This window comes from Populus alba, chromosome 1 (assembly GCF_005239225.2).
Source record: "Populus alba chromosome 1, ASM523922v2, whole genome shotgun sequence".
Classification (NCBI taxonomy): Eukaryota; Viridiplantae; Streptophyta; class Magnoliopsida; order Malpighiales; family Salicaceae; genus Populus; species Populus alba.
The window spans coordinates 26,005,300-26,024,243 of NC_133284.1; the positions used below are offsets into that span (position 1 = coordinate 26,005,300).

General features: G+C 37.4%; 1 pseudogene; it reads right to left on the bottom strand.

Moving 5' to 3' along the window:
* Positions 1 to 529: 529 nt before the first annotated feature.
* Positions 530 to 1,893, bottom strand: LOC118047001 (thaumatin-like protein 1b; annotated as a pseudogene).
* Between the last annotated feature and the right edge of the window lie 17,051 nt (positions 1,894 to 18,944).

The window sequence follows — 18,944 nt, forward strand, 5'->3', positions numbered from 1 at the left end:
AACAGGTACTTCTATTAATTGATCTAACTATGAATGTGGTGGGCTCTAAATGAGCATACAAGATTAAACGTATGGGAATTTTGAACTCTACAAAGCATATTTAGTATCCAAAGGCTATTATCAACAAAAACGGAATTGATTTTCAAGAGATATTTATTTAGAATTTGTTTGGAATTATAATAGTACGTAGTGGTAATTTAAAATATTTTTTTAATTAAAAATACATCAAAATTCTTAGTTTCTCAATGGATTTCATTTTCATAAATTTTTAAATGAACTTAGATTATATCATCGCGATAACTCAAAAAAAAAAGCTAAATTTATTTATAGCATCGCACGCTTACCATTAAAACCAGTCAAAAATCCCCTAAAACGGTTAGCACCTGATGACAATGTTTTGAAATTGAATTCGACACTGCATCTACCTAGTACATATAAGTTGAAGGATTGGTACCTTGACCAATGAACCGAAAATATCGTTAATTGATAATGAATGGCATACAGTTTTACCATATCAACAGCATGAAAATTGATAATCGATTCTTTTGGGATATGTCAATCCCAAATCTATTATTCCATTTCTTTATTAATTATCATAAAAACATTTATTAAATGTGTTGTCCTCCAACTCTTTCCATAAAAAGAAAGAGTTGTGAACCACCACATTTGATCATGGACAAAAGGTAATCAAATAGTTGCCTCCACTAGGACAAGTAAACGTGCTCGATTTATCATCGTAAGCATAACTGTAAGCTTGAGGACACTGCTGCTTGAAAGTCATCGAATATTGGTTAGGTTTACATTTTTCAGGTGAATTATAGTCTCCTGTGCAGCAGTACTGCGGCTGGTTAAATGCCAAACACGCGCTCTTGCAGGCAATCACAGTTCCATCTGCCCCCTTCACTGCTAAACTAGGATCACAAGCAGCATTCACGTTAGCTGCACAGCTTGTAGAAGGGCAGCCAGTAGAACCTCCTTGGGGGGTTACCGAAACTGGGATGTTAAAGCCATCAACAAGGCTTATATCGTAAAAAATCTTTCCCACCATCACCACTTAGAGTAAATTCTACCAAGGATGCTGGTGGGATCGCACCGGCTCCGTTGCATTCTATGACGCCAGAGGCGCAGTCAGCTGTAGCACAAACAAACTTTCCCGAGGCATCTGTAGAGCATTGCGTTCTGGCCCACAAGCGGCCAGACCAATTGACAGGGACACTCAGCGAAGATGAAGCACCCGTTGCCAATGTGAAGCCAGTTGAAGATAAAGACGGACCGCTAGCAGCCGTTAGAGTTCCTGGCCAGACTGTGTATGGACAGTTGTTTTTGAAGTCGAAAGTCACAGATTGAGCTCCAGCATGCGTGCAGGCTGCGCAAGATTTTTTTTTTTTTATATATCAATAATTAAATCTTGGTCAATTCAAATAAAAACACAAACAAGTTTTAAATACATCAAACTCTTGTTTCATGCTAATTTATGTGAATCTATTTTATTTTTTTTTTCATATAAAAAGAATAGGACTTGAATCTAAGACTTGGGCTTCGTTTTCTCTATGGGACTAGACGTCCGTACTTAATTCAATATTTAAAATCTTGCATTAATTCAGTTATATATTATATGAAAAGTAATTTATATTGCATACGCAAACAGAAAATATATATATATAAGAGCGAGCAGAATAATCAAAGTGAATAATATGCATAATAGAGTTTTCCATGCAAGATGCTAATATATGTAATATTGTAAAACTACTTGCCATAGAGGAAGATGACGAGGGTGAAGGTAATTATAGCAATGGGCATACGACTCTCCATTGCCGAGATGCGTCGAATTAACACTTTTTCAGTATCTTTTAAGAGAATTGAGGTAAGCAAGAAACACTCTATATTTTAAAAAGATTGTGTTTGCCACTTAATAAATAGTGTTAAATTTGCAGACTAGTAAACAGCCAAACAGTGAAAATCAAGAAGAGAGAAAGAAAAAGAAAAAGAAAAGTTTGTAATAACAACCATCTTCAACACGCACCTTACGATGACATTTGACAATGACAAATTATAAAATTATAATTTATTTATATTTATAAAAAAAATAAATTATAAAATTGGGTCTGTCATCTGAAGTGCGCGGAGACTGTATGCACTGACCTGCACTTATCAATTATTTTTTAATATTATTTATATTTATTAAATTAGAAAATTAAAAATAAACCACCCCGATTAAAAAAAAAAAAAAAAACCCAATGAAATATACAAATGCCCTTGGTTTGAACCACAAGTGACTATCTAGATATCTCAATTGCTAGTAAACAGCCAACAGTGGCGGTTCTCCTCCAGCATTACACCGTGATGAGTGCGAGACTATTTAAAATTATCACACCGTGATGAGTGCGAGACTCTTCAAAATTGACAAGGAAGCAGACTGGTCCATGCTTCTGGAATGAATGGAACTCTGGAATTATTTCAAATCTAATTGTCTAATGAATGTAACTCTGGAATTATTCCAAATCCACAAGTTTCATAATGGTGTGTTGATTGTGAGACATTATTTAAAAAACTGAAAGGGGATAAAATTGTCAAAGAATTTTAATTTTATAAATTATTTTAAATAAAAAAATAATAATCAAAAGAATAGGAATTAAATCCAAAGAAATAAGAAATTAAAGGCATGCTTTGAAATTTTAAAGGGCCACACATGAAAATTAAGGAGAGGAAATAAAATATAAAAGGTTGTCGACATTAAACTAAAAAGCTATTTGCCACACATGCCGCCTCATCCACGGCGTCAATCGGTCAACGAGCATCCCTGCATGTGCCACTTGAAATGTGTAGGGACTGCTAACGCACTAACCTGTACTTATTAACTATTTTTTTTTTAATATTATTTTATATTTATTAAATTATAAAATTGGAAATAAACTACCCTGATAAAAAAAAATATACCCAATAAAAATATACATATACCCTTGGTCTGAACCACAAGTGACTAACTAGATATCTCAATTAATGAGAAATCAGACTAGTAAACAGCCAATTAGAGGAATTCCCTGCTTCTCACGTCTAATGAAAGCAACTGAATGCAGGAATAGGGCCATATTCACAAGAAAATTAATTTACACCCGAGATACTACTTTGTAAGTGTAGAAGCTATATATATTTCTGTGTCTATAAATATCAGGTAGATTTTTTTACGGAAATATCTTGTAAATAAATATCAAAATATTTGATATTACAGCACTGAGTATATATCTAATTATGTTTAATAATATTTTTATTTGAATAAATTTGTATTTAACCAAATAATTATCCATGCCAATAAAATGATGTCTACCTGATAAATTTATTTATTTATTTTGTATTTCAAAATATTATGAAATGAGTATCACTTGCCTATATTTATGTAATTAATTAAATTAAATTAAATGAAAAAATGTCTATAAAAAAGAGAAATTAAAAAAAATAACAAATAAAAATATTCGAGACATCCCAAGTCATTTTCAAAAGAAATGAAAAATCTTATAGAAAGAAAAAAAAATAAAAATCAATGGAGCCCAATATCTAATTAAATAAGTATTAAAGGATGAAACTGAAATAAACATGAGCTTAAAGAGAGGGGAAAAACCTTGCAAACTCGGGTGAACCTCCTAAACTTGGGTTAATGTTTAAAACTCGCAACTTATGAAATCTTAAACTTGAACTTGATTAAGAAGCACAATTCTCAACTAATTTAATGTTGAATAATGAAAACAGGAAAAAAATCAATTTTAAAAAAAATGTCAAAGTAAAAAAAAATAGCAATCAAAAGAATGAGGGATCAATTATGATAGGAAAAAAAACTTATGGAGGATGATATTGTAAAAACAAATCAAAACAAAAAATTATCTCAAATAAAAAATTAGTAATCAAAAGAATAGGAACAAAATTTGAAAGATAAAAAAATTGAAGGGGGTGAATTGTTAAAAAATTCTAATTTAATAAATTATTCCAAACAAAACAAACAATGATCAAAAGAACAGGCACCATATCTGAAGGAATAACAAATTGAAGGCATGCTTTCAAATTTTGAAGGGGCACAAACTAGAATCAAGGAGAGAGGAAAGAAAAAGAGAAAGAAAAGGTTGTCGACACCAAACCGAACAACTAGTTCACTTGGTATTACCAAACGGTCGACCGGACCAACTTAAGTACCAGATTTTGACAATTTAAAGCTACTAAATCTTGAACTAATACTAATCCTATATACATGTAGAATGAAGTGTTTGAGTTCATTTTAATTGTGCTATTAAGATAAAATATAAAGATTTACATAATTACTGAAATGAACAATTAATTCTTAGGCTTCACTTGTTTTGCATCTTGGACATCTTCATTGATTTTTTCATGACATCCTTCATGCTTGTTGATGTCAAAACTCATTTTTGGGTTATTCCCCACCACTTTTTACCTTATTCCTTTTCAAAATAATAATCGCATTTGAATTTGGCAGAGATACAATTGAATTAATTTTTAAAATCTAAATCTAAATTGACTGTAGACAAGGGAAAAAGGTTTTTCCCCCTCCTTTGCAGCACCTTTCTCTCCTAGTCGCCACCACAACAATGCCACTGTCAACGTCAGCAACCACGCTACCCTCACTCCAAGTAATCTTCTTCCCCTCTATTTAACATCTTCTTACCTACTTTCCTTCTCCATTTCATTTGCATGTAGATCGTGAGCAATTCATGTTTTGCATAGTAAATAGTTACTGTACTAAGCAAAGTAACCATTTAATGCTATTTTGGGCTGGGTCTAGCCTTATAGAAAAAAAAAAAGAAAAAGAATAAGTTGGGTTGACATCGGCCCAACTCTTTTGGGTTGACCTCGACCTAATTTCTTTTGGTTAGTATTTTTACACTGTAAAGATACAAATTTGTTTTTAAAATACCTGTTTTTTCTCCAAAATGTTGCAAAACAAATATATATAAAAGCAACAAAAAAAATATCTTGTTTTCATGCATATGGCCAAGTCTCTTAAAAATATAAGAAATTTCATATTGTATTTCATACAAAATAAAATTCAAAAAAATATGTGTTATCATGCATTCTAGGCTTTAATAACCAGTTTATTAAAGCAATGAGAACTACGCCTATATTTCAAAAATACTAAAAAAAAAAAAATTGTTTTCTTTTAGTATCTAGGATTATAAACTTATATATAATATGTATTCCTAATATTAAATAAAAGGTAGTTCTTTTTTATATATATTGACATCAGAATTGTTAGGTTTTTACCTGATAAGATAGGGATCTCCTTACTAAGAAAGACTTTTCTTAAACCATAGACTCACCAACAATTAGAAAACAAAACAATAAGTTAGTTATATCAAACAATTAAATAATGCATATTACCTTAGGTAAAGCATGTTAAAGGTGCTAATACCTTATGTTAAACCTCAGAAATTTATAATTTAGATATTTAGATGACTCGATGGAAACTCTATAAAACCCCAACAAAAGACTTCACCATGATGAATTGAATAATGAGAAATAAAATAGAAATGGTGGTAAATTGTAAACCCTTGATCAAATTTCATGATATTAATATAATTATTAATAATTCAGAACCAAAAATGGAATGAGCTAGTTAAAAAAAAAAATGGAATAGTATTGAATTATTAGAAAAGAAATTTTAGGGAGATATTTTTTTTGCATGGTATTTTAAAAGCAAACCGAGAAAAGGCATTTGGTTGAACGAAAAGATACCTAAACTTGATATAACAATGTTTTAGTAAATATAGATAGATTTGCTATATAAATAGCAAAATTGTGTAGAAATTAACGACGAGGGCAAAATGAAAGGAAAAAAAAGGGGGCGAGAGAGTACCTTGAGAGCAGACATGCAAACGGCCATATCTTTGAATTGCACTGTTGCATTGGCTTGGTTTTGGGATATATTATGCTTCTCACCACCCTCTAACATCTGACTGTTGGGATCCAAATGTTCTAGTTTGATGCGAGAGATATAGCCCTCGCAACATTTCAAGGAAAATCTGCTTGTAGGTCATTCATGGTCTCTAGAAGTTTCCACCGTTGGATCCTGCTCAAGTTTTGATATGTGGATCATATTGATGAGCTTTTCATTATGAACGATGGAGATCGGGATTATAGACTCCAATAAGAAGTTAGTCATCGGAGAGCAGTATATTGTCAATTTTCAGATCCGTTTTGATTTTTTCTTGATCTAGGAAGATCTAACCATTAAAATACTATGTTGTTTTGGTATGTGTTTCATGTTATAATGGTGGTTAACTTCACCATTTGGATTGTATTCATTCGGATTGAGTTGTGAGAAACATGAACCTTAATGAAACATTTGTTTAAATTAGGTTAGCAGAAATGAAATGACTGGAAAATGTGGTGGCTTGATATGTGTTTAACCATCAAAAAGATGCTAATTATGATTTAAATTAAAGAAAATCCTTAGTGTCTTTCCTTAGGCATGTTCAGCCATATTATTTGTTCTAACCCAATTTAGGACCATTGACTTCTTAATTTAACTTTACAGGGTTTAAAATGTAAAAGTAAAATATTAGAGATTTAGTTCGATGAAAAGTGTGATTTGCTAACTTGCGTGAAAATTAGGGACGACAATGTACTTTTTTCATTCTATCCTTATCTTCAAGATAATAATAGTTATCCGCTTTTAAATTTGATTCTTAATCAAATTCAAACTCCAAAAAAAAAAAAAAGAATGAGTTTGATTGAAACTTTGTTTTTCACACGTGAAGGGACTCTGGCGCTATAAATATAGACCTTAGTGTGTGCAAAAGGAAAAAAGGAGGATTAGGCAGAAAACCTCAGGAGAAGGCCATTACCCGAAACCCTAAAAAAAATTAAAAAAAAAGGACATTTACAAAATAAAGGGGGGCGCGGCTGAATCGCCGCTACCCTCTCCCCAGCTTTTTTCCTCTTCTTCCGTGGTCTCAGAACCAACCATAAAACGCCCCCTCCCCTCATTGGCCTTTAGCTAGCTTCCTTTATTCTTCCCCTGTTTGCAAGAACAGAAAATAGGGGAAGAAACTCCATCTTCACTTTTTTCTTTTCTGGACGGGGACCAAACCACCCCATCAGCAGCTTTTTTTCTCCATAAACAAAGCCTAGACAACACCACCCTCACTCTTTGAAGAAGGAAGAGAACATAACCTTCAAAGAAGGGAAGAGTATTAATTATTGCATCAACAACTGGAAGTTTCCTCCTTCGGCACCAGCGACGACCACACCAGTAGATCAGTAGTACAACTCCTTCTTCTTCAGCACATCATCATCCCTTATGAAATAATATGAGCCGTCCAGCATGCACTCCTCCAATAACAGTAGATTTTTAAATCATGAACCGCAGCTTTGTCTGTAATCGTAGGGGTATTTCAATTCAAAACCGTGATCATCAGCAAGAGTACTCCTAAGTTCCAGCATTCTTGATTTTCCACTTTTTTTTCATTGAAGCAGCGACGACGGGTGCTCCTCAGCCACACCTTCCCTCAGCTGCAGTGGTAGAACCAGCAGCAACCTCCTCTTCCCAGCAGCAGCAGTGCTCTTTTCAGCAACTTGACTTTCAATCACACCATCAGCAACCAACGACAGCAGCTCCTCTCAACAGGCTACCACTGCGACCAGCATACATCCTCTTCTCAGCAAGCTGCCATCGTGAGTAGTAGAAGCAGTGTCCAACATCCTAGCTTCAACCGAGAGCAGCGCCCAGCAGAGGTTCCCATTGCCAACAGAAGGTAAACACAGGGAGGGAATGAACAACATGAGGTAAGACAAACAAAACATGGAACCAGAGAAAGAATGGAGAGGAACTAGCATGGATCAGTTCTTCTCCAGCGATCCAAAAATCAGAGAAAGAACGGAGGAAAAGAAGTAGCATTGGTCAGCCGGTACCCCATCATCCAGCTTCTTCTCCAGCGTACCAGGTAAGCCTTCTCTTCCTAGCCTTTGCAAATATAATTCACTTTTCTCACTGTGTGCAAATTTAATTACCCTGTCAATGTTGCAAGCATGCATGCGTGAATTGTTCACGCATGCGCACAACAATGACCAGCGGGGTTGCTAGCGTACGGCTGGGCTAGATCCAGTCCAAAACAAATAATAAAAAAAGGGGTTTCTGTTTTGTTTAATTCAGAATTTTATGGATTTATTCACTGGCGTTAAAGTCAAGAATACTGCACTTTTTGGGATGTGTAATATTTATCAATGCCAGAGTTGAAAATATTTGTAGTTGATTATTTAATGACACTAGAGTCAAAAATATCCTAGGTGGACCATAAAAAGCATAATACAACAAACTCTTGGTAGTTTTAGACAAAACCAGCAATGCAGCCTGCTTCAAGTAGAACGTTTAAGGGGTGATTGTATCTTTCTTTTCGCGTAACCAGTCACGTACCATAGAATCTCTGTATAGGGTTCCTAGTGACCATAATACTAGGTGGCGACTCCTTAAACAAGATATTTTCCCCTAATAGAAAACGATACCAAATATCTATTCTTTTTCCATATCGAGATTAATTTTCAATCGGTCACTACGATATGTTTGGATGTGACTTTATTCATAGTAGAAAAAGGGAGATATTGGTTGTCCAATCTATGTATTGGGACTTAACAGTTTTATCACCCACCTTTCAGCTGTGGTTAGGGAGCCAAAATGATAAAATTCCAGATTGGGTTCTTCACAAAGGTTGTAGGTATGGATGTTATCTTTTAAACAAAACTAGCCTCACATAATGTGGAGTTATAGAACTCTAGATATGGATTGAAAATGAAAGAAGGGTCGAATTGTCTTGTACTTGACAGATTTTGTTGAGTAGGGTCGTCAGAAGTTGATGGGACTCGATCGGTTGGGAAAACATGCAGGTGCATCACACAATGTCTTTTCATTTTGTGTAAACTCATTGATAAATTTCAGAATTTATTGTTTTATTGCTTCGATAAATATTGGAATGAATATGAGGACCTTGTATATATTAATGTGTATCAACTAGTTATGCTATAATTGGAATGGATACAAGTACCTTACATACTGTCACACCCCCTCAAAAATTTTTTTAAAGGCACGACATCGGCTGGCGATTTTCGTTGTGTTCTAAGGATTTGGTTCTTTGGAGTCGCCACCTAGTATTTGGTCACTAGGAACCCTAACTGGTCTTTCAGAGATTCTAAGGCAAGGGACTGGTTGCGTAAAGGGAAGGTACTAGCACCCCTAATACGCCCTACCTAAGGTAAGCTGCTTGGTGTTTGGTTTGCTCCATAGTCTATGGTGTTGGTGTCTTCTAAACCCGTCAATTTATTTTAGATAGAAATCTAAGGAAATTCCATGTGCTATGAAAGTTCGTTTTTTTCTTTAGTATTTCAAAAGTCGGTGACTCGTAAACCGTGGAGAAAAAAAAAATTAAAATTTTGAAATGTTCTCGATCGCAACCAAAGCTTCTTTCAAACATGTGCGTTGATTTATTACTCCCGATAATATTTTGGATGTTCGTCCTTTTAAGGATTTCTTCATCCAAACATTAGCGGTGAACAATCACCACAACTTCTCCTCCCAAAATAAGATTTTTATAGTTTTTGGAATATTGGCCAATACCCTTTGGAGTTTTACAAACAGGTTGTAAAATCCACAAATGCAAGAAAATGATTTGTGTTTAAGAAATCCATGCGAAAACACATTTTCAAAACTTCCAATATTTTTTTTTTATATATAAAAGAAACATTCAAAACATGTTAGTGTATTGGCCGTATGCATGAAAACAAAACATTTTTTAATAAACATTTTTTTTTTATGAAAACCGGGTATTTTAATACCGGATTTGTATCTTTACAATATAAAAATACAAACCGGTATTGACCCAAAATACAGTAATAAAATTACAGAAAAATCACAAATTCTTTGAAATAATTTTTTTTGAAGAATTTTTATTTTTTATTTTTTTTAGGGCTGGACCCAGCGGGGCCCACATGGCTGGGCTGAACCCAGCAGGCCTCATGTGAACAGTGAAATATATATGATGTGAACAGTGAAATAGCATTTCACTGTTCACGTGAATTATATGTGATGTGAACAGTGAATTAACATTTCACTGTTCAAGTGAATTATATTTCACTTCAACAGTGAAATGCAAGGAAATGGTGCATGCACAGCGACGAAGGGGGTGCAAACCTGGTGGCAGAAATGATGTTGAAGACGATGGCGAACACTCCCAGTGATGCTGGTGGCGGTGGACAGGAAGCCAATGGGGGCTCACGATGGTTCTGACGGTGGCAGTGGTTGGGAAGCTCGATGACAGCAGCTGTTTTCTCTTCTTCTTCCCCTTTACAGAGGCGTTGCTTCTTCTCTTGGTTTCCCTCAGTCAGCAATGTTCTTCCCTCTCTATGGCAGCTTTGTGGAGGCGCTGGTAGTGGTGGCCGGGGAGTGACTTGGACGGTGGTCGGTGACTGTGGAGTGCGGTGTTCAGCCCTTCTTCCTTTTCTTCTCTGCGTTCCTCTTCAGCTATGTTCTCCTCTGCTTCCCTTTTCTCCTTCTGCTCCCAACTGTGTTGTTGTCGACTAGGAAGATAGTGGTAGCTGGCGGTGATGGCTTTGTTCTTCTTCTTCTCGCAGCAGAGGCGCGGGTTGCTGCCTTTTCTTCAATGATGCTGCTACGTCTGGGGAGAAGATGATGCAACCACCGTGTGTGACGTTTTAGTGGCTTCTTGAGGTGGAGATGTCGGTGAGAAAACGAGTGATGATGGTGGTGGTTGATGAGGGCCAACGGCGGAGAGGGAAAGAGAAAAAGAGGCTGGTTGCAGGAAAACTGGGCAGTAATGGCTGATTTTCGTCCGACTTTGTGTCTTCTTTTCTCCCCCTTAGGTCTTCAAAAGAGATTCTATTTATAGGAAGTGGAAGAGGGCAATCTTGTATACGTTGGGGAAAAATTTCAGCCCTTGATTCAGCTGGGAAGCATCTCAATCGTTGGCTCAAAGTGTGCACCTCGAGCTGCCAAATTTGGCAGCTCAAGGCTGTGAACTGCCCGAGGTGGCCACTTCGAGCCACTCAACGGAGCCGTTTCTAACTTTTTCGACCCGACCGGACCATTCTCCAGGATAAAGGGGTTGCATGTGAACATGTTGGTGTAAGGTTTGTCGGATTTGGAGGCCACACGAGCCGGAAAACTCGCCTGGAAAGCAGCCACTCAGGCAGCGTTTTGAGGAAGAAAGTGAACAGTAAATTAAGGCACATTTTCCAAATTGGTCCCTGGTTTCGGATTTTCTCAATTAAATCCCTAATTGGCCCTTAAACTTCAATATTTATGCAATTAAGCCCCTGATTTGACTTAATAAATTCCTAAAAATCATAATTTGGCCCCAGAACTTTAATTTCTTCTAATTAAAGCCCAAATTGACTTAAAAATCAATTTTTTTCTTGCAATCAAATCCTTTATAAATTCAATTAAAATCCAATTAAGTCCATAAACATCCAAATTTGGGCTTCTCCTCAAAATTCAAAATTTCCTTCTCAATAGGGCTCTCATCCTTCAAGAAAATACTGTCAAAAATCCAATCTTTGTATCTTTATACTCCTTGGCCAGTTTTCTAACCATTTTCTGAGTGCTTCTGCCTTCCGTTATTTTTCTAGCCTCTTTTGGCTATTTATTTTATTTATTTTTGTGGGGACCCAAAAATGGGTTACAACAGATGCCCCCTCTTTATAAAGCTTACGGAGCATAGGTTTTGCGCAGTAAGATTTATAAAGATAAACCAAAACTGAACTCCCGAAACTGATTTGGTTGGAGCTTGATCGCTCTGAAACTTTGTCTTTATAGCAATCCTCCTCAACCCAAAAACTATGATCAAAATTTAGTCATCTCGAGATCCCTTCTGGCGATCTCCTTTAACCCCAAAAACTTGGAATCCCATCTGGCGATTCTTCTTAACCAAGGCTAAAATATAAAGTCCCTTCTGGCGACCTCCTTTGACCAATATCGAAATGCAAGATCCCTTCTGGCGATCTCAACCAACTTGGAATCTCATCTGGCGATTCCTTTACTCACAACCAAATACAAAAATGCGTAATGGTCTCATTGTATGGGTGACCTACCCAAGAAAAATAATGGTCTCATTGTATGGGTGACCTACCCAGAAAAATGCTGGTCTCATTGTATGGGTGACCGACCCAAGAAAAATGCTGGTCTCATTGTACGGGTGACGAACCCTAGTGCTGGTCTCATTGTACGGGTGACGAACCCTAGTGCTGGTCTCATTGTACGGGTGACGAACCCTAGAAAAATGATGGTCTCATTGTATGGGTGACCGACCCAAGAAAAATAATGGTCTCATTGTATGGGTGACCTACCCAGAAAAATAATGGTCTCATTGTATGGGTGACCTACCCAGGGGGAAGAATTCTTAGTAAACTCCAATGCTTTTCTAAGAAATGGTTTCAATATGAGGTCCCTTCTGGCGACCTTCCTTGATGAATGTCGAAGTATGAGATCCCATCTAGCGATCTACTTTAACTTGGAATCCCATCTGGCGATTCCTTTTATTCAAAGCTGAAATATGAGGTCCCTTCTGGCGACCTCCTTGGATGAATATCGAAATATGAGATTCCTTCTGGCGATCTCCTTTAACCAACTTGGAATCCCATCTGGCGATTCCTTTTTTAACCAACATGAAATACGAGGCCCCATCTGGCGACCTCCAAATAGTGAAACACGAGATCCCTTCTGGCGATCTCCTTTAATCATCTTGGAATCCCATCTGGCGATTCCTTTTAACAAACATGGAATATGAGGTCCCATCTGGCGACCCCCAAAATAGTGAAATACAAGATCCCTTCTGGCGATCTCCATCAACTTGGAATCCCCTCTGGCGATTCCTTTTATTCAAAGCTGAAATATGAGGTCCCATCTGGCGACCTCCAAATAGTGAAATGCGAGATCCCTTCTGGCGATCTCCATCAACTTGGAATCCCATCTGGCAATTCCTTTTATTCAAACATGAAATATGAGGTCCCTTCTAGCAACCTTCATCGAAATACGAGATCCTTCTGGCGATCTCAACCAACTTGGAATCCCATCTGGCGATTCCTTTTAACAAAAGCTGAAATTTGAGGTCCCTTCTAGCGACCTCCGTTGATGAATATCAAAATACGAGATCCCTTCTGGCGATCTCAAACAACTTGGAATCCCATCTGGCGATTCCTTTTTACCGAATGCTATCGATGTCGTTTTTTTCTGCTGGCAGGGTTTGAGAATCCTTATCTTCTCTTCTTGTTGTTCTAGAATCAACTCAATGATTCTTTATTCGTCCATAATCTTGTTGGAATGCACTAAGATCTCCTCCTGTAACGATCCAAAAAAAACATACATGCAATGATTTATGATTAGATGCAATGCATGCATTCGTACCTGGTTTTGAAACATAGGCCCCATCCTCATCTTCTTGTTCGTGAGACTGCCTCTCAACATGAGCTTGCTTTTGAAATCGTATGCTGGATTCATCTCTCGTGTTGCCTCCTATCATATCTTGGGGAAGAAGTCTTCGACTTTTTTACAAGTAGCCCCTTTTTTTCTCCAAATTTACGACTTGTCCTTGCCTCTTTGTCATGCTTTTGTTAAATGCTTTATCTTTTTCAAATCTACGGGCCCTCATCCCGTTTTGAAAACATGTAAAACCTTTCAGGAAATAATCTTTTTATTGCCCCCTAGTGTGGAGTGCAACTATATGTCAAGAAGATCTGATTTGGTGCTTCTCCAATTGATGGAGTCATCTCTTTAGTCATGTGTAAAAAGTTCTTTTAAGTAAAAGATTTCAAAATGCTATGAGATCATATGTTTTTATATATATATATATAAAAAAAAGGCTCTTTACAAAGAGAATTCATGGTCAAACTTTAATTTTGTTGATTGGGAAATTACGAAATACATCAAGCGTAATATTTCCTTATAGAGTCAGAATTCACGGGCCTAAATAGATCTTCTCCATCCATTCTAGATAACAATTAAAGCTTCTCCCAAAAATGCTTTTTGTACCACTAAAGGGCCCTCATTGTTTGGCGTCCATTTACTCTGACCTTCTCCTGGTAAAAGACAACATTTTCTTCAATATAAGATCTCCTTCGTGGGACCCTCAAGGTCGAATCCTCTTGTTGTATGATTTGGCCATCCTTCTTTGATAAAGTTGATGATGACAGATTGCGGCTATCCTCTTTTCACTTATCAGATTCAACTGTTCACATTTAACCTTGTCCCATTCTAACTCTTCTAGCTCAAAGTCTATCAATACTCTTAATGAGGGGATTTCAACTTCTAAAGGTATTACCGCCTCCATTTCATATACCAACGTATACAGGGTGACTCTTATTGAGGTTCAGATTGCAGTGGGGTACGTGTGAAGGGCAAATGACAACATCTCATACCAATCCTTGTAAGTGAATACCATTTTCTAAATAATCTTCTTGATATTTTTGTTAGAAGCTTCTACCGCACTATTCATCTTTGGCTTGTATGGCGAGGAATTGGCATACTTGATTTTTTCATTTAGCGCAGAGTTCTATTATCATCTTGCTATTGAAGTTCTGGCATTATTAATTTTTCTAGTGGACCATATCGATGGATCAAATATCTTTCCATAAATTTCTTCACCACTTTTTTCACGTCATCGAAACATCTCAACAAAGTTTCGTCAAATGATTTCTTATACAAAGTTTCCCCTTCAAGATAGAAATCCATTGCCAACCTCCTCAACGTCTTCTTGTTGATTTTTGGATGCCCCCACGGGATATGTATGGTTTTGGATGAAATTCTTGATATCATAGTACCAAGGGTTTCCATCTATTTCTCTTTCAAACTGAGCAACAATGAGCTAAGTTATTTCTTATATCAATGTGTATTGGTTGTACCTTGTGCCCAAAGTCTATTCTAACCATAGAAGCTGGCATGACCAAAACATCAAAATGGTTTCATTCCCTTCCTAGATGAGTGAACTTTATTTCCTCAAATTCTCTAGCCCATCTAGACAAGTATTCTTGGCAAGGTCTCAACTTCTCGTCCTTGGTTTGCCCTTGTCCTTTCACTTGACAAATAATCAAAATCGAGTCTCCAATACACATCTATCTTTCTGATGTTTAGCTCTAATGCAACCTCTAAAATGCAAGCTTCAAACTCAGTTGTGTTGTTAGTGTACCCAAATTGCGACTTAACTAAAACCGGATACTGTTTCTTATTAGGAAAGATTAGCACTGCCCCCACTCTATTACCACAACACCCTCAAAGTACATAATCCAACAATCTGATTTCCCTTACTCGACTGAAAGCATATTTTTATCCAAAAAATCAAATCTTAACAGCCCATAAACTTTCACAACATGGTCAGCTAGGTGATTGGCGATGACATTCATGGCTTTTCTTGTCATATATACTATGTTGTACTCAGTTAGTAGAACTTGCCATTTTTCAATTCAACTCGATAGATAGGGGTGGATTCAGTAGGTATTGCTTGATTTTCGTGAAAGCTTCTCCACGTTCTTATTCGAAATTCCAAGATTCTTCCTCCTTAACAATTTGAAGATGAGGTCATAAGTCGTGGTTAATTGGGATATATATTGAGCAATGTAATTCAAACTTCCCAAGAACCTCCTTACATCCTTCTTAGTCTTGGGAGTTGGCATAGGTTGAATAGCCTTTACTTAATCAGGGTCCACTTCTATCCCTTTGTCACTCATCAAAAATTCCAAAAACTTCCTAGATTTCACCCCGAATGAACACCTTGCATGGTTAAGCCTCAACTTGTACTTTCTTAGTCTTTCAACTAATTCCTTCAATATTTGGACATGATTCTCTCCCTCTCTAGGTCATGTCATCCACGTATACTTTAATCTCTTTTTGCATCATGTTGTGAAATAAAGTTACCATAGCACTTTGGTAGGTGCCCCCAACGTTCTTTAACCCAAACGGCATGACCTTGTAGCGGGTTTCCAAGCTTGTTCATGTTGTTCGTTTTTGTGAATCCCCTAATGTTATTTTCCTACCATTCTTCCTCTTCTACCCCTAAGTCTGGCCATTCATTCTCAGTGTAAAGTGTAGGTGTAGTTATGGAAGATTCGTTTTGAAAAGAAAAATGATGTGTAAAAACACCAAGATGAACTTTTGAAAAGGCATTTGGAACCTCGATTTAAAAAGTTGAAAAAGGAAAACAACACAATATCATGATCAAACAAGCATTGTTGATTAAATCACCAAATGGAGCTTCTTGGGTCTCCCAATTCTAGAACATCTCTCCCTTTATGGATGCAAAAAGATATTATGGAGCATACATCCTAAGGATAGGCTCTAGTTCCTTTATGTGAGACATTGGGTAGGTTTACTACTGGGTCTCTAAAAAGGGTCTCTTGCTGTTCCAGTGATCACCCTCGTAAAGGCGATATGGAGGTCCAGCAGATAGTGGGATGGCACGTGTACCAATCACAATCAGTCTAAACACTCAGCAAAGAGTTGGGGTTTACACAAACTTAAACCTTGACTCAAGTCATAAGGCAAGCTGCTAGTCCCCCACTTAACCTTAAAGTTACAGGTGTGTGCCCTCATAATATAATAACAATAATAAAGTGATGCATGACCATGCCATGTACGATAGAATGTAAAGATGTATGCTAAAGCTTTTAAACAAAGCATCGTAAGAAAACAAAAACCAATAACACATAGCCTAAACAAACAAAAAATCAAGCTTAGTCCAAGGGTCCCTAGTGGAGTCGCCATTCTGTCACACCCCCTCAAAAATTTTTATAAAGGCACGACATCGGCTGGCGATTTTCGTTGTGTTCTAAGGATTTGGTTCTTTGGAGTCGCCACCTAGTATTTGGTCACTAGGAACCCTAACTGGTCTTTCAGAGATTCTAAGGCAAGGGACTGGTTGCGTAAAGGGAAGGTACTAGCACCCCTAATACGCCCTACCTAAGGTAAGCTGCTTGGTGTTTGGTTTGCTCCATAGTCTATGGTGTTGGTGTTTTCTAAACCCGTCAATTTATTTTAGATAGAAATCTAAGGAAATTCCATGTGCTATGAAAGTTCGTTTTTTTCTTTAGTATTTCAAAAGTCGGTGACTCGTAAACCGTGGAGAAAAAAAAAATTAAAATTTTGAAATGTTCTCGATCGCAACCAAAGTTTCTTTCAAACATGTGCGTTGATTTATTACTCCCGATAATATTTTGGATGTTCGTCCTTTTAAGGATTTCTTCATCCAAACATTAGCGGTGAACAATCACCACAACTTCTCCTCCCAAAATAAGATTTTTATAGTTTTTGGAATATTGGCCAATACCCTTTGGAGTTTTACAAACAGGTTGTAAAATCCACAAATGCAAGAAAATGATTTGTGTTTAAGAAATCCATGCGAAAACACATTTTCAAAACTTCCAATATTTTTTTTTTATATATAAAAAGAACATTCAAAACATGTTAGTGTATTGGCCGTATGCATGAAAACAAAACATTTTTTAATAAACATTTTTTTTTATGAAAACCGGGTATTTTAATACCGGATTTGTATCTTTACAATATAAAAATACAAACCGGTATTGACCCAAAATACAGTAATAAAATTACAGAAAAATCACAAATTCTTTGAAATAATTTTTTTTGAAGAATTTTTATTTTTTATTTTTTTTAAGGCTGGACCCAGCGGGGCCCACATGGCTGGGCTGAACCCAGCAGGCCTCATGTGAACAGTGAAATATATATGATGTGAACAGTGAAATAGCATTTCACTGTTCACGTGAATTATATGTGATGTGAACAGTGAATTAACATTTCACTGTTCAAGTGAATTATATTTCACTTCAACAGTGAAATGCAAGGAAATGGTGCATGCACAGCGACGAAGGGGGTGCAAACCTGGTGGCAGAAATGATGTTGAAGACGATGGCGAACACTCCCAGTGATGCTGGTGGCGGTGGACAGGAAGCCAATGGGGGCTCACGATGGTTCTGACGGTGGCAGTGGTTGGGAAGCTCGATGACAACAGCTGTTTTCTCTTCTTCTTCCCCTTTACAGAGGCGTTGCTTCTTCTCTTGGTTTCCCTCAGTCAGCAATGTTCTTCCCTCTCTATGGCAGCTTTGTGGAGGCGCTGGTAGTGGTGGCCGGGGAGTGACTTGGACGGTGGTCGGTGACTGTGGAGTGCGGTGTTCAGCCCTTCTTCCTTTTCTTCTCTGCGTTCCTCTTCAGCTATGTTCTCCTCTGCTTCCCTTTTCTCCTTCTGCTCCCAACTGTGTTGTTGTCGACTAGGAAGATAGTGGTAGCTGGCGGTGATGGCTTTGTTCTTCTTCTTCTCGCAGCAGAGGCGCGGGTTGCTGCCTTTTCTTCAATGATGCTGCTACGTCTGGGGAGAAGATGATGCAACCACCGTGTGTGACGTTTTAGTGGCTTCTTGAGGTGGAGATGTCGGTGAGAAAACGAGTGATGATGGTGGTGGTTGATGAGGGCCAACGGCGGAGAGGGAAAGAGAAAAAGAGGCTGGTTGCAGGAAAACTGGGCAGTAATGGCTGATTTTCGTCCGACTTTGTGTCTTCTTTTCTCCCCCCTTAGGTCTTCAAAAGAGATTCTATTTTATAGGAAGTGGAAGAGGGCAATCTTGTATACGTTGGGGAAAAATTTCAGCCCTTGATTCAGCTGGGAAGCATCTCAATCGTTGGCTCAAAGTGTGCACCTCGAGCTGCCAAATTTGGCAGCTCAAGGCTGTGAACTGCCCGAGGTGGCCACTTCGAGCCACTCAACGGAGCCGTTTCTAACTTTTTCGACCCGACCGGACCATTCTCCAGGATAAAGGGGTTGCATGTGAACATGTTGGTGTAAGGTTTGTCGGATTTGGAGGCCACACGAGCCGGAAAACTCGCCTGGAAAGCAGCCACTCAGGCAGCGTTTTGAGGAAGAAAGTGAACAGTAAATT